Source organism: Salvelinus fontinalis, chromosome 13, assembly GCF_029448725.1.
Source record: "Salvelinus fontinalis isolate EN_2023a chromosome 13, ASM2944872v1, whole genome shotgun sequence".
Taxonomy (NCBI): Eukaryota; Metazoa; Chordata; class Actinopteri; order Salmoniformes; family Salmonidae; genus Salvelinus; species Salvelinus fontinalis.
Genome location: NC_074677.1, coordinates 42,171,527 through 42,185,525, shown reverse-complemented (window position 1 = coordinate 42,185,525; position 13,999 = coordinate 42,171,527).

The window sequence follows — 13,999 nt, the reverse complement described above, 5'->3', positions numbered from 1 at the left end:
GCGTTATAGAAAACCTTCGTAAAAGGAATACAGTATATGATTCAGCTTCAGTACAGGTACATTTTTTCTGAGAGCTGTTTATGGACTTACAATTTTTAACATTGTACCTGTGAATCGCCCTTAAATAGATTCAAACAATGCAGTCAGTCATCCTAATAATTTAATCGACAGATTCTACCTGAGTTTCTCCCTCTCCCTGAACTTTTTTCTAAATTCCTCTGTCTGTGTCTGATAGGTTTTTTCTCTATCGTTCTATCATTCTCTCTCTCCCTCTTTCCCTCTCTCTCTCTCTCTCTCTCTGTTTGTTAGTGCCACTGCGATCTTTGCTGCAGTGCAGTCTGATTGGCTGAATGCCTGTCTCAAACCATTCGAACATTGGCTGGCTGAGAGGTGCTATTGGCTGCTGCTGTCCCCCCTGGTTGAGGCGGGCGGGTCGGTGTGCGGGAGGGCAGGTTGGTAGGTGAGGTGGGACTGTGCCCCTTTGTTTGCGGCCAGGGAGTGGAGGGCACTCTGGGCTGCCAGGGTAAGAGAGCTCCAGGCAACAGGGCAGGACATGCCCATCCGTGGCTCTGGCTCTGGCTCAGATCCTCCCAGTCCCAGATAGACTAATCACAAAGTACAGTAATAGGATCATCACTAACATCAATCTAGGTCTGACATAGCCAGGAGGGCGAGGGGGAAGGAGAGGAGGAAGAGGAGAGCGGTTGAGTCATGATCTTTCTCACTACATCTTCACCCTCTCAGCCGACATACTCTGTCTAAGTCATGTGCATCATTTTGAGACACATTCTTTCCATATCTAAATTTGAGCTCTGTTCATTCTTCAGGAGGTATGTGTCACTGGGTGGTGCTGTGGTCCATCATCTTTGGCACGCGCACACGCACACACACACACACACACACACACACACACACACACACACACACACACACACACACACACACACACACACTTCCTTTGCTGCAGTGTGGCCTTTATGGACATTTAAGGACCTCAGCCACCCGAGCCACGGACGGCGGAGACAATACATGTGCATCAAAGCTTGGACCGAGAGACTGATAAACGGCTTCTATCTCCAGGCCATCAGACTGTTAATCCGTCATCACTAGCCGGCCTCCGCCCAGTACCATGCTCTGAACCTTAGTCACTGTTACTAGCCTGTACTCTACCCTGCACCTTAGAGACTGCTGCCCTAGAGTCATTGAACACTGGTCACATTAATAATGTTTACATACTGTTTAACCCATTTTTTGTACATACGGTATTGTAGTCATGTCTCGTCCTATATAACTACTGTCGTACACACCTTTTCTATTCATATACTGTTCAGACTGTCTATACACACCATAATATATACAGTTGAAGTCGGAAGTTTACATACACCTTAGCCAAATACGTTTAAACTCAGTTTTTCACAATTCCTGACATTTAATCCAAGTAAAAATTCCGTTTTAGGTAAGTTAGGATCACCACTTTATTTTAAGAATGTGACATGTCAGAATAATAGTAGAGAGAATTATTTATTTCAGCTTTTATTTATTTCATATTCCCAGTGGGTCAGAAGTTTACATACACTCAATTAGTATTTGGAAGCATTGCCTTTAAATTGTTTAACCTCACTAGGGTAGGGGGCACTATTTTCACCTCCGGATGAAAAGAATGCCCAAAGTAAACTGCCTGTTACTCAGGCTCAGAAGCTAGGATATGCATATATTGGATTGAATAGAAAACACTCTAAAGTTTCCAAAACTGTTAAAATAATGTCTGTGAGTATAACAGAACTGATATGGCAGGCGAAAACCTGAACAAAATCCATCCAGGAAGCGGGATTTTTTATGTTTGTAGTTTTCCATTGACTGCCTTCACAGTATCCAATGACTTAGAACTCAGAATGCACTTCCTATGGCTTCCACTAGATGTCAACAGTCTTCAGAAATTGTTTTAGGCTTGATTTCTGAAGAATGAGAGAGTAAGACCACTCTGAGTGAGTGGATAGTGGAAAGTCCCCAGAGCTGTTTGCTGCGCGCGACCGAGAGTGCACCTTTCTTGTTTTTCTTTTATATTGACGAAGCTATTGTCCGGTTGAAATTTTATTGATTATTATGACTGAAAACAACCTGAGGATTGATTATAAACATCGTTTGACATGTTTCTACGAACCTTACTGATACTTTTGGGATTTTTCGTCTGCCTGTTGTGACCGCCTTGGAGACATTGGATTACTGAACAAAACGCGCCAACTAAACGGAGGTTTTTGGATATAAAGAGGGACTTTATTGGGTAACTGGGAGTCTTGTGAGTGCAACCATACGAAGATCATCAAAGGTAAGTGATTCATTTTATCGCTATTTCTGACTTTTGTTACTCCTCTACTTGGCTGATAACTGTTTGTAATGTTTTGTGTGCTGGGTGCTATCCTCAGATAATCGCATGGTAGGCTTTCGCCGTAAAGCCTTTTTGAAATCTGACACAACGGTTGGATTAACAAGAAGTTCATCTTTAAGCCGATGTATAATACTTGTATATTTTATGATTTTTTTATTAAAAATATTTCTGTTTTTTGAATTTGGCGCTCTGCAATTTCACCGGATGTTGGTCACCGCCTAGAGAGGTTAACTTGAGTCAAACGTTTTGGGTAGCCTTCCACAAGCTTCCCATAATAAGTTGGGTGAATTTTGGCCCATTCCTCCTGACAGAGCTGGTGTACATGAGTCAGGTTTGTAGGCCTCCTTGCTCGCACACGCTTTTCAGTTCTGCCCACACATTTTCTATGGGATTGAGGGCTCAGGGCTTTATAATGGTCACACCAAAACCTTGACAGTGTTGTTCTTAAGCCATTTTTCCACAACTTCGGAAGTCTGCTTGGGGTCATTGTCCATTTGGAAGACCCATTTGCGACCAAACTTTAACTTCCTGACTGATGTCTTGAGATGTTGCTTCAACATATCCACATAATTTTCCAGCCTCATGATGCCATCTATTTTGTGAAGTGCACCAGTCCCTCTTGCAGCAAAGCACCCCCACAACATGATGCTGCCACCCATGTGCTTCACGGTTGGGATGGTGTTCTTCGGCTTGCAAGCCTCCCCTTCTTCCTCCAAACATAGCGATGGTCATTATGGCCAAACAGTTCTATTTTTGTTTCATCAGACCAGAGGATATTTCTCCAAAAAGTACAATCTTTGTCCCCATGTGCAGTTGCAAACCACAGTCTGGCTTTTTTTATGGCGGTTTTGGAGCAGTGGCTTCTTTCTTGCTGAGCGGCCTTTCAGGTTATGTCGATATAGGACTCGTTTTACTGTGGATATAGATACTTTTGTACCTGTTTCCTCCAGCATCTTCACAAGGTCCTTTGCTGTTGTTCTGGGATTGATTTGCACTTTTCACACCAAAGTACATTCATCTCTAGGATACAGTTCGCGTCTCTTTCCTAAGCGATATGATGGCTGCGTGGTCCCATAGTTGTTGTACTTGCGTGCTATTGTTTGTACAGATGAACGTGGTACCTTCAGGCATTTGGAAATTGCCCCCAAGGATGAACCAGACTTGTGGAGGTCTACCATTTTTTTTCTGAGGTCTTTGCTGATTTATTTGGATTTTCCTATGATGTCAAGCAAATAGGCACTGAGTTTGAAGGTAGGCCTTGAAATACATCCACAGGTACACCTCCAATTTACTCAAATGGTGTCAATTAGCCTATCAGAAGCTTTTAAAGCCATGACATAATTCTCTGGAATTTTCCAAGCTGTTTAAAGGCACAGTCAACTTAGTGCATTTATACTTCTGACCCACTGGAATTGTGATACAGTGAATTATAAGTGAATTAATCTGTCTGTAAACAATTGTTGGAAAAAATTACTTGTGTCATGCACAAAGTAGATGTCCTAACCGACGTGCCAAAACTATAGTTTGTTAACAAGAAATTTGTGGAGTTGTTGAAAATAAGTTTTAATGACTCCAACCTAAGTTTATGTAAAATTCCGACTTCAACTGTATATATAGACATCACAATTATGAAATACCAAGTGTGTGTAAAGCTTTCATCAAGGCAAAGGGTGGCTACTTTGAAGAATTTCAAATATAAAATATTTGTTTAACACTTTTTTGGTTACTACATGATTCCATATGTGTCATATGTAACATTTCATGTATTCACTCTTATTCTACAATGTATAAAAACTAAACCTTGAATAAAAAAATAAAAAAAATAAACCTTGAATGAGTAGGTGTGTCCAATTTTATTTATATATTTATTCATATTTATATTCCGGACTCTGACATTTCTCACTCTGATATTTCTTAATATCATTATTTTTTACTTTTTGGATTATGTGTGTATTGTTTAAGTATTGCTAGGTATTACTGCACTGCTGGAGCTAGAAACACAGGCATTTCGCACCTGTGATATCATCTGCCAATCTGTGTACTTGACAAACTTTGATAAACTTTGATATCATTTGATTTTATATGGTTAGGTGACTCAGAGCTCTGGTAGTCTGACTGAAGAGGGCTGGAATGCGACTGATTCCAAGGACGTGTGTTTGTGTTTGTGTCAGTGTGTGTGTGTGCGTGTGTGCGAGCGTATGCGTGTGCCATAAAACCGATCCCTTTTGTCTTTTTACTATTTCTTCTCTCACTCACATCTTGAGCGTTCAAGATTCTGCTGCGTCATGTGTTGAGTAGGGAGGGGATGGGAGGATGTGAAGGGGAGTGTAGAACCTGATTGGATATTTTTCAGCTGCTGCTAGTGCTGTATGCAGCCCAGTGGATCACAGCTGCAGGAGATGGGCGTGTGACTGACACCTGCAGACCAGGCCTGGTAGTGAATCTGAGTTGATTAAGAATAACAGAGTAAGAACACTTACCATAAAAACCATTGACGATAGACCATCTCCATTTCCTCATTAAGACAAAGGTTGACTCAGCCACCTGCAGAGCATAAAACAAAGAGGGGAAGTCAGAGGAGGTCAATAACTTTGTGTTGTATGAGTAGATTAGAATAGATAGTACCCCCGCCCTTTAAAAAAGTGTATTACACATCCACCTAATCATCATTACACTTAATGAACATTACACATAATATATTATTGCACATCCCTGTAATCTCAATGTCCATGATTCCTGTGCATTTTCACTACAGACAGTGGAGACATCTGATTTAGTGTTGAAGTGGGTGATACAAGGGGGTGCAGAGATAGGTCTTGACCCCACCTGAAGATCATGTTCAAGCATAGGCCAACACAATCAAAATAGCACAAATATAAGCAGAGCCTGTAGTATAATGTCTGTTAACTGCAAGGCTTGCTGATTTAGAATACTCCTCCGACCACAGTCAGCAGTGGATGTAGCATGACCTGAAGGTGTATACAGTGCTTTCAGAAAGTATTCTTACCCCTCGACTTGTTCCACATTTTGTTGTGTTACGGCCTGAATTCAAATTGGATTCAATATATATTTTTGGTTACCCATCTACACACAATACCCCATAATGACAAAGCGAAAACATGTTTTTAGAAATGTTTGCAAATCTATTGAAAATGAAAGACAGAAATATCTTATGTACATACAGTACCAGTCAAACGTTTTTGGACACACTTACCCATTCCAGGGTTTTTCTTTATTTTTATTATTTTCTACATTGTAGAATAATAGTGAAGACATCCAAACTATGAAACTACACAAATGGAATCATATAGTAACGAAAAAGTGTTAAAATATATTTGATGACAGCTTTGAACACTAATGGAATTCTCTCAACCAGCTTCCTGAGATAGTCACCTGGAATGCATTTCAATAAACAGATGTGCCTTGTTAAAAGTTGATTTGTGGAATTTATTTCCTTCTTAATGAGTGTGAGCCAATCAGTTGTGTTGTGACAAGGTAGGGGTGGTATACAGAAGATAGCCCTATTTGGTAAAATACCAAAACAGCTCAAATAAGCAAAGAAAAACCACAGTCCGTCAACTTTGAAAGTTTCTTCAAGTGCAGTCACAAAAACCATCAGGCGTTATTATGACTCTCTTGAGGACAACCACAGGAAAGGAAGCCCCAGAGTTACCTTTGCTGCAGAGGATAAGTTCATTAGAGTTACCAGCCTCACAAATTGCAGCCCAAATAAACGCTTCAGAGTTTGAGTAACAGACACATCTCAAGATCAACTCTTCAGAGGAAACTCCGTGAATCAGGCCTTCATGGTCAAATTGCTGCAAAGAAACCACTACTAAAGGACACAAATGAGAAGAAGAGACTTGCTTGGGCCAAGAAACACGAGCAATAGACATTAGACCGGTGGAAATCTGTCCCTTGGTCTGATGAGTCCAAATTGGAGATTGTTTGGTTCCAACTGCCGTGTCTTTGTGAGAAGCAGAGTAGGCGAACGGATGATCTCTGCATGTGTGGTTCCCACCGTGAAGCATGGTTCTGCATGGTTCTGATTTATTCAGAATTCAAGGCACACAACTAGCATGGCTACTACAGAATTCTGTAGCGATACACCTTCCCATCTGGTTTGCGCTTAGTGGGACAATCATTTGTTTTTCCAACAGGACAATGACCCAACACATCTCCAGACTGTGTAAGGCCTATTTGACCAAGAAGCAGAGTGATGGAGTGGTGCATCAGATGACCTGGCCTCTACAATTACCCGACCTCAACCCTATTGAAATGGTTTGTGTGACCTAATTTACTCACAGCTCAGAGTAAGACATAACAGGTAGTTAGTTACCCAACGTCTCTCCCCTGTTCTCAGTGATGAGTTACTTATGAGTTGATCTCAGCATGCTTTTACGACATGGGATGACGTTTTGTAGGTTTTCAAGTAGAAAAGTTTATTCCACATTTCCAAAATCAAGGCTGATGCAACACTAATATCAAACCAATTATAGACCTATCAACATAGCGTAATGTTTGTTTTGTAGGCTGTTACATATGTCTGGTTTTTATTGTTATATTAAAATGTAATCATCATAAAATATAATCATAATTGTGTCGGACAATTTTACTATTGGTTATTAGGTCTATTTAGATGATATAATACTCCCAGGCACACCGGTGCATGAAAGGTTGGCACTGTGGTGAGAAATAGGCTAATCATCCAATTAGTTTGAGAGATTAGCTTGAGATAACATGTTGAACAGCTGTCTCACATTACCCTCTTTACATAGAACTACCAATCCGTTTTTGGCTTCTAGCTTTTTAACCACAACATGTAATATTTTGCGGCATTCATGGTAATAAAAAGAAAAACGAACTGGCAGGTGGATGAAAGTATTTTACTCTAAGGGCAAATAGAAAAATACAAAAAGTATTATCAACAGCAAATTTTGTCCTACATTGACCAGCACAAGAAAAACACGTGGAGGGCCATTTCCGAATCAATAAACCGCATATTTTCTGTATTTTCAGCATTTTCCTGTTTGAAGAATGTGGAATAATGCTGGTACACCATCCTATCAAAATGTTGGTTGGAGAAACGGAAAAAACAGGTAGGCTTAAGTTCAGTTGCTATGGTATGTACACTGTATAGTAGACTATTTTGTTGTCTAATAGGAATTCTCTACATTCAGGAGGTGGCCCTCCACCTAAACCTCTCAATGCGTTTAACTACCTGGGGCGCTCAAATGTGACCATCTCGGGCATTGGAGAGGGCCAAGACGCTGAACGTTTGAGCGTCACCGAGCAACACAATAAGTCGGATTTAAGTTCATTGTTGAATTTCAAACACTTTTATTCTCATGATATTTTGATTAAAAAATTATATTTTCTATTGGACATAAGTAAGATAAACTGAAAACCAACACTATTTTGGTGCAGCACATCTCTCGCTTCAGCGTCTGGCACAGCATCTGAGGGGACCACCTCACAGTTGCTGCAGGACGCACCACCCACCAGCAGCTCCCCAGAAGGTCTGGTTCCCAAAACCCTGAGGAGGACATTGCGCAGCCTCAACGGGAGAAATCAACATTTTTAATAAAAGGATTTTGTTTGCAGGAGGCATATTACTCTCTTACAATAAAAAAGCTTAAGAAATAACACGGTGTGTTTATTTGTTCACAGTAATTCGAACCTGTACTTAAATGTTAGCCCACTATGGCATATCTGTATTATGTTCTCTCTTAGCTTAAATGTTTATCTGTAGCTAGATCGGCATTTCCCAAACTCAGTCCTGGGGACACCAAGGGGTGCATGTTTAGTTTTTTGCCCTAACACTACACAGCTGATTCAAATGATCAAATCAACTGTGTGCTAGGGGTAAAAACCAAAACATGCACCCCTTGGTGTTTGGGAAACCCTGAGCTAGATATTGGGTTCTGCGAGACCATTCTGCTGACACTGCGCCAAAACGAAGTGTGGAGATTGCTATGCGAGCCTACCTAAAATTAAGGTTGGCAAAGTGCTGGCGGAAAGTGCTGGCTTCATCATCGCCGTTGTCTCCATCAGTGTCAATATCACTGTCGTCAATGTCACTGTCATCGTCAGTTTCTGGATTTCCATCGTTGGGAGGTAGAGTGATCAGTCGTAGTTTGTAGATGTGGTGCAATATTGCACAAGACATGATTATGCAACCTGGTCTCAGAGCATTTCGTATTATTCTGTTCGTAAATCCGCAACACTCCTTATAGTATGATATGTTACGTTTCGTATGGTATGCATTCATTTGTGGATGTCCATCATCCATTTTGTATGAGATGTTACAAATTGCAATTTTTTACAACATATACGAATTGCAATACCTACAATATGTTACGAATTTGCAAAACATATGATATGTTACGAATTCCAATTTGTTGTGCCTAACGTTAGCTAGGTGGCTAACATTAGCTAGCTGGCTAATTTTAGCTAGGCTAGGGGTTAGGGTTAAGTTTAGGTTTAAGGTTAGAAGTTAGGTTAAGGTTAGGGGACGGGGATGGGTTAGCTAAAAGGGTTAGGATTAGGGGAAGGATAGTTACAAAGTTGCTAAAAAGTAGTAGTAGTAGACAAGGTACTAAATTGCTAAAATGCTAAAGTTCACATTGTACACTCACCCATCCATCTATCCCGACCAACCACCCTCCTTTCGTTGGAATTGTTTTAAGACGGTCATACCATGGATTATTTAGCTATTTGATTTTGAATTTTAGGACAAAAAAAATGATGTACAAATGTTTTGATAAAATATTTCATTTGGCCTACTACTATAGCCCAAAGAACGTTTAAGCTAAAAGGGTTAGCTAAAAGGGTTAGGATTAGGGGAATGATAGTTGCAAAGATGCTAAAAGGTAGTAGTAGTAGACAAGGTACTAAATTGCTAACACATTCATAAATTATAGTTGCAAAGTTGCTAAAAAGTAGTAGTAGTAGACAAGGTACTAAATTGAATAACACATTCATAAATTACAAAACAGACAGTCAAAAAATGCCTCAGAAGGAATACGGTTTTGAAGTTTATTTCCTATATTGGTTGTCACATCGGCGGTACTGACTTCAGACGAGTCCCGTTGGGCTTGTGGGGATTGTAGAGCAAAATGGAGAAAGCCATCGTGTTTGTGAGATTCTCATCCTTATATAGAGGGGTCATATTAGTTACTAAAACTGTTAGCCAACCTGATTTTCGGGATGTCTCATGGTCTGACAAACACCGCTGTAGCTCGACCACCTTTCACCGCAGATGCGGGAGGCCGACAGAGGCGGATGCATTGGATTGACATATCTCTAGCTTAACTACTGGATTATGATGGGGATTTTTTCATTATGTTACTTAAATTGACGAACAGGTGCATCAAAAAAAGATTTCCGTATGTAACCTGTCTTACGGTGCATTTGAAAAGTATTCAGACCCCTTGACTTTTTCCACATTTTGTTATGTTAGAGCCTTCTTCTAAAGTGTATTCAGTTGTTTTTTTCCTCATCAATCTACACACAATACCCCATAATGACATACCAAAACAGTATTTTAGAAAAAAAACAAAAACTGAATTATCACATTTACATAAGTATTCAGACACTTTACTCAGTACTTTCAGACACGTTACAAAATACTTTTGGCAGCGATTACAGCCTCGAGTCTTCTTGGGTATGACGCTGCAAGCTTGGCACAACTGTTTTGGGGGAGTTTATCCCATTCTTCGCTGCAGATCCTCTCAAGCTCTGTCAGGTTGGATGGGGAGTGTCGTTGCACACGTACTGAGCAGTCTGGAGCAGGTTCTCTCTGTACTTTGTTCTGTTTATTTTTCCCTCGATCATAACAAGTCACCCAGTCCCTCCCGCTAAAAAACCTCACCACAGCATGATGCTGTCACAACCTTGCTTTACCGTAGGGATGGTGTCAGATTTCCTCCAGACGTTATGCTTGTCATTCAGGTCAAAGAGTTCAATCTTGATTTCATCAGACCAGAGTATCTTGTTTCTCATGGTCTGAGAGTCTTTAGGTGCCAGAGATGGTTCCCCTTCTGGAAGGTTCTCCCATCTCCACAGAGGAACTCTGGAGCTCTGTCAGAGTGACCATCGGATTCTTGGTTACCTCCCTGACCAATGCCCTTCTCCCTCGATTGCTCAGTTTGGCCGGGTGGGCAGCTCTAGGAAGACTCTTGGTGGTTTCAATGCTACAGATATTTTTCAGTACCCTTCCCCTGATCTGTGCCTTGACACAATCCTGTCTCGGAGCTCTACGGACAATTCCTTTGACATCATGGCTTGGTTTTTGCTCTGGCATGCACTGTCAAATGTGGGGCCTTATATAGACAAGTGTGTGTCTTTCCAAATCCTGTCCAATCAATTGAATTTACCACAGGTGGACTCCAATCAAGTTGTAGAAACATCTCAAGGATGATCAATGGAAAAAGGATGTACCTGAGCTCAATATCGAGTCTCATAGCAAAAGGTTTGAATGCTCACGTAAATATGAAACCGCGCAGCGGTTTAAGGCACTGCATCCCTAAAGATCCTGGTTCGATCCCAGGCTGTGTCACACTGGCCCCGACCAGGAGACCCATGAGGCAGCGCACAATTGGCCCAGCGTTGTCCGGTTTAGGGGAGGGTTTAGCCGGCTGGGTGGTCCAGGCTGGGTGGTCCAGGAGTTGTGCTCTAGCAACTCCTGTGGCCGGGTGCAATGTACGCTGACAAGGTTACCAGGTGTATGGTGTTTGGTGCGGCTGGCTTCCGGCTTTAGCAAGCATTGTATCAAGAATCAGTGCGTCTTGGCAGGGTTGTGTTTTGGAAGATGCACGGCTCTCAACATTCGCCTCTCCCGAGTCTGTACGGGAGATGCAGTGATGGGACAAGACTGTAACTACCAATTGGGTAGAAAAAGGGGTAAAAAATCATAATAAGAAGAATAAATAATAAGAAAACATTTACTTGCTTTGTCATTATAGGGTATTGTGTGTCGATTGATGAGGGGAACAAAACAAGTAATTCTGTAACGTAACAAAATTTTGAAAAAGTTAGGGGTCTTAATACTTTCCGAATGCACTGTATGTAACCATACCAAACGTAACATATCATACTAATTTGAGTGTCCCGGATTTAAATGTACTTTGTTACGTGTAGTCTATGAGGCCAGGCTGTATTATGAGGCATCCTCAAGCTGTGACACACCTCTCCATGGAGAACGTGAAAAATCCTCTTCCAATGGCCTTTCTACTCCACTCCTTGTGATCTTGTGAGCCCTTCAGATAAAAAAATATATATTTACATGTGATTTTAAATAGGTTCATATTTTAATTATGCTGAGATAAAGTCCACTATATACAGTTGAAGCACCATGGGACCACTCAGCCATCATATCGCTCAGGAAGGAGACGCTTTCTGTCTCCTAGAGATGAACGTACTTTGGTGCGAAAAGTGCAAATCAATCCCAGAAAAACAACAAAGGACCTTGTGAAGATGCTGGAGGAAACAGGTACAAAAGCATTTATATCCACAGTAAAACGAGTCCTCTATCGACATAACCTGAAAGGCCACTCAGCAAGGAAAAAGCCACTGCTCCAAAACCGCCATAAAAAAAGCCAGACTATGGTTTGCAACTGCACATAGGGACAAAGATCGCACTTCTCTGTGCTGATGAAACAAAAATAGAACTGTTTGGTCATAATGACCATCGTTATGTTTGGAGGAAGAAGGGGAGGCTTGCAACCCGAAGAACACCATCCCAACCGTGAAGCACGGGAGTGGCTGCATCATGTTGTGGGGGTGATTTGTTGCAGGTGGGACTGGTGCACTTCACAAAATAGATGGCATCATGAGGCTGCCAAATTATGTGGATATGTTGAAGCAACATCTCAAGTTAAAGCTTGCATTTGGGTCTTCCAAATGGACAATGACCCCAAGCATACTTCCAAAGTTGTGGCAAAATGGCTTAAGAACAACACTGTCAAGGTATTGGACTGGCCATTACAAAGCCCTGACCTCAATCCTATAGAAAAGATGTGGGCAGAACTGAAAAGCGTGTGTGAGCAAGGAGGCCTGCAAACCTGATTCAGTTACACCAGCTCTGTCAGGAGGAATGGGCCAAAATTCCCACTTATTGTGGGAAGCTTGTGGAAGGCTACCCGGACGTTTGACCCAAGTTAAACAATTTAAAGGCAATGCTACCAAATACCAATTGAGTGTATGTAAACTTCTGATCCACTGGGAATGTGATGAAAGAAATAAAAGCTCAAATAAATCATTCTCTCTACTATTATTCTGACATTTCACATTCTTAAAATAAAGTGGTGATCCTAACTGACCTAAGGCAGGGAATTTTTACCAGGATTAAAAGTCAGGAATTGTGAAAAACTGAGTTTAAATGTATTTGGATTAGTTGTATGTAAATTTCAGACTTCAACTCACCTCAACCGCCCAGGAAAACAATATTTGTCCTATTGCCTCACCTGCTATATTTGAGGTGAGTGCTCAGAAGAGGTCGAAGGAAAGGGGTCAGCAGCCACCTCCTTTGTCACCAAGCAAGTGACATCAAGGGGGAACAACATTGTGCTCAAACAACTCTCACTGATCACTTTGGAGTCATGTGTAGACCCAGGCCAGTTGGCTACAACATCCAGAGTCATATAGTCTGCATTGGGTATTAATACTGTGGTACCACTTTCGATCGATGAATGTGTCCTCATCCATGTGTGGAACAATAATGTTGATGTCGGTACAATCAATGACGCCAACAACTCCCGGTAAACCAGTGATTTGCATGCAATCATCTTGTTTTTGAATAATCTGGCGTTGAGTGGTGGGAAAATCAATTAACCTTCAGATGATTTGAGGGGCCGTAATTGCCATTAGGGTTTGACGGATTGATCTGCTGATAGTAGTCTGTGATAAACCAAATCATTGCTGTTACCCTGTTACAAAGAAGCGTAAAATGGTGATTACTTTCATCTCTGTCGAGAGAGTACACGATTGTCCCGTAGATGGAGAAATAGCATCACGGACAAGGTCAGTCACAAAAAGTATACCATTCCTATCTAAACGGTATCTTTTGATTAAATTGTCTTTATCAAATGTTTGTAAAACATCCCCCCCTCTCCCTAAATATGCGTGCTTGCCATCGTCTCAATGCAGCCATTTATGGCAACTCCTAATTGGTGAGCTCTCTTAAATATACCCTGAGATATGAGTACTTTTATGTCATAGGAAGGTTGATAGCATGCTCTTACTCGTATGCGTAAAAGCAGGACCAAATTTGCGCACTCTGAGAATTTCTTGAGCAGTTAGAACCGATTTCCTACTCTGAGATGTTTGATAACTACAGGCCAAGCTCTCCCCTTTACATCATAATGATATGGACAGGAGGGAACTGATCCTACATTAGTATTCCTACTCTGAGAGCCGCTTTATGAATATGGGCCCTGGACTGGGTGATGCAGAATGAGACTGCTGGTGGGTGGGTGGGTGGGTGTGTGTGTGGGTGTCTGTGTCTGTGTCTGTGTGTCTGTGTGTCTGTGTGTGTGTGTGTGTGTGTGTGTGTGTGTGTGTGTGTGTGTGTGTGTGTGTGTGTGTGTGTGTGTGTGTGTGTGTGTGTGTGTT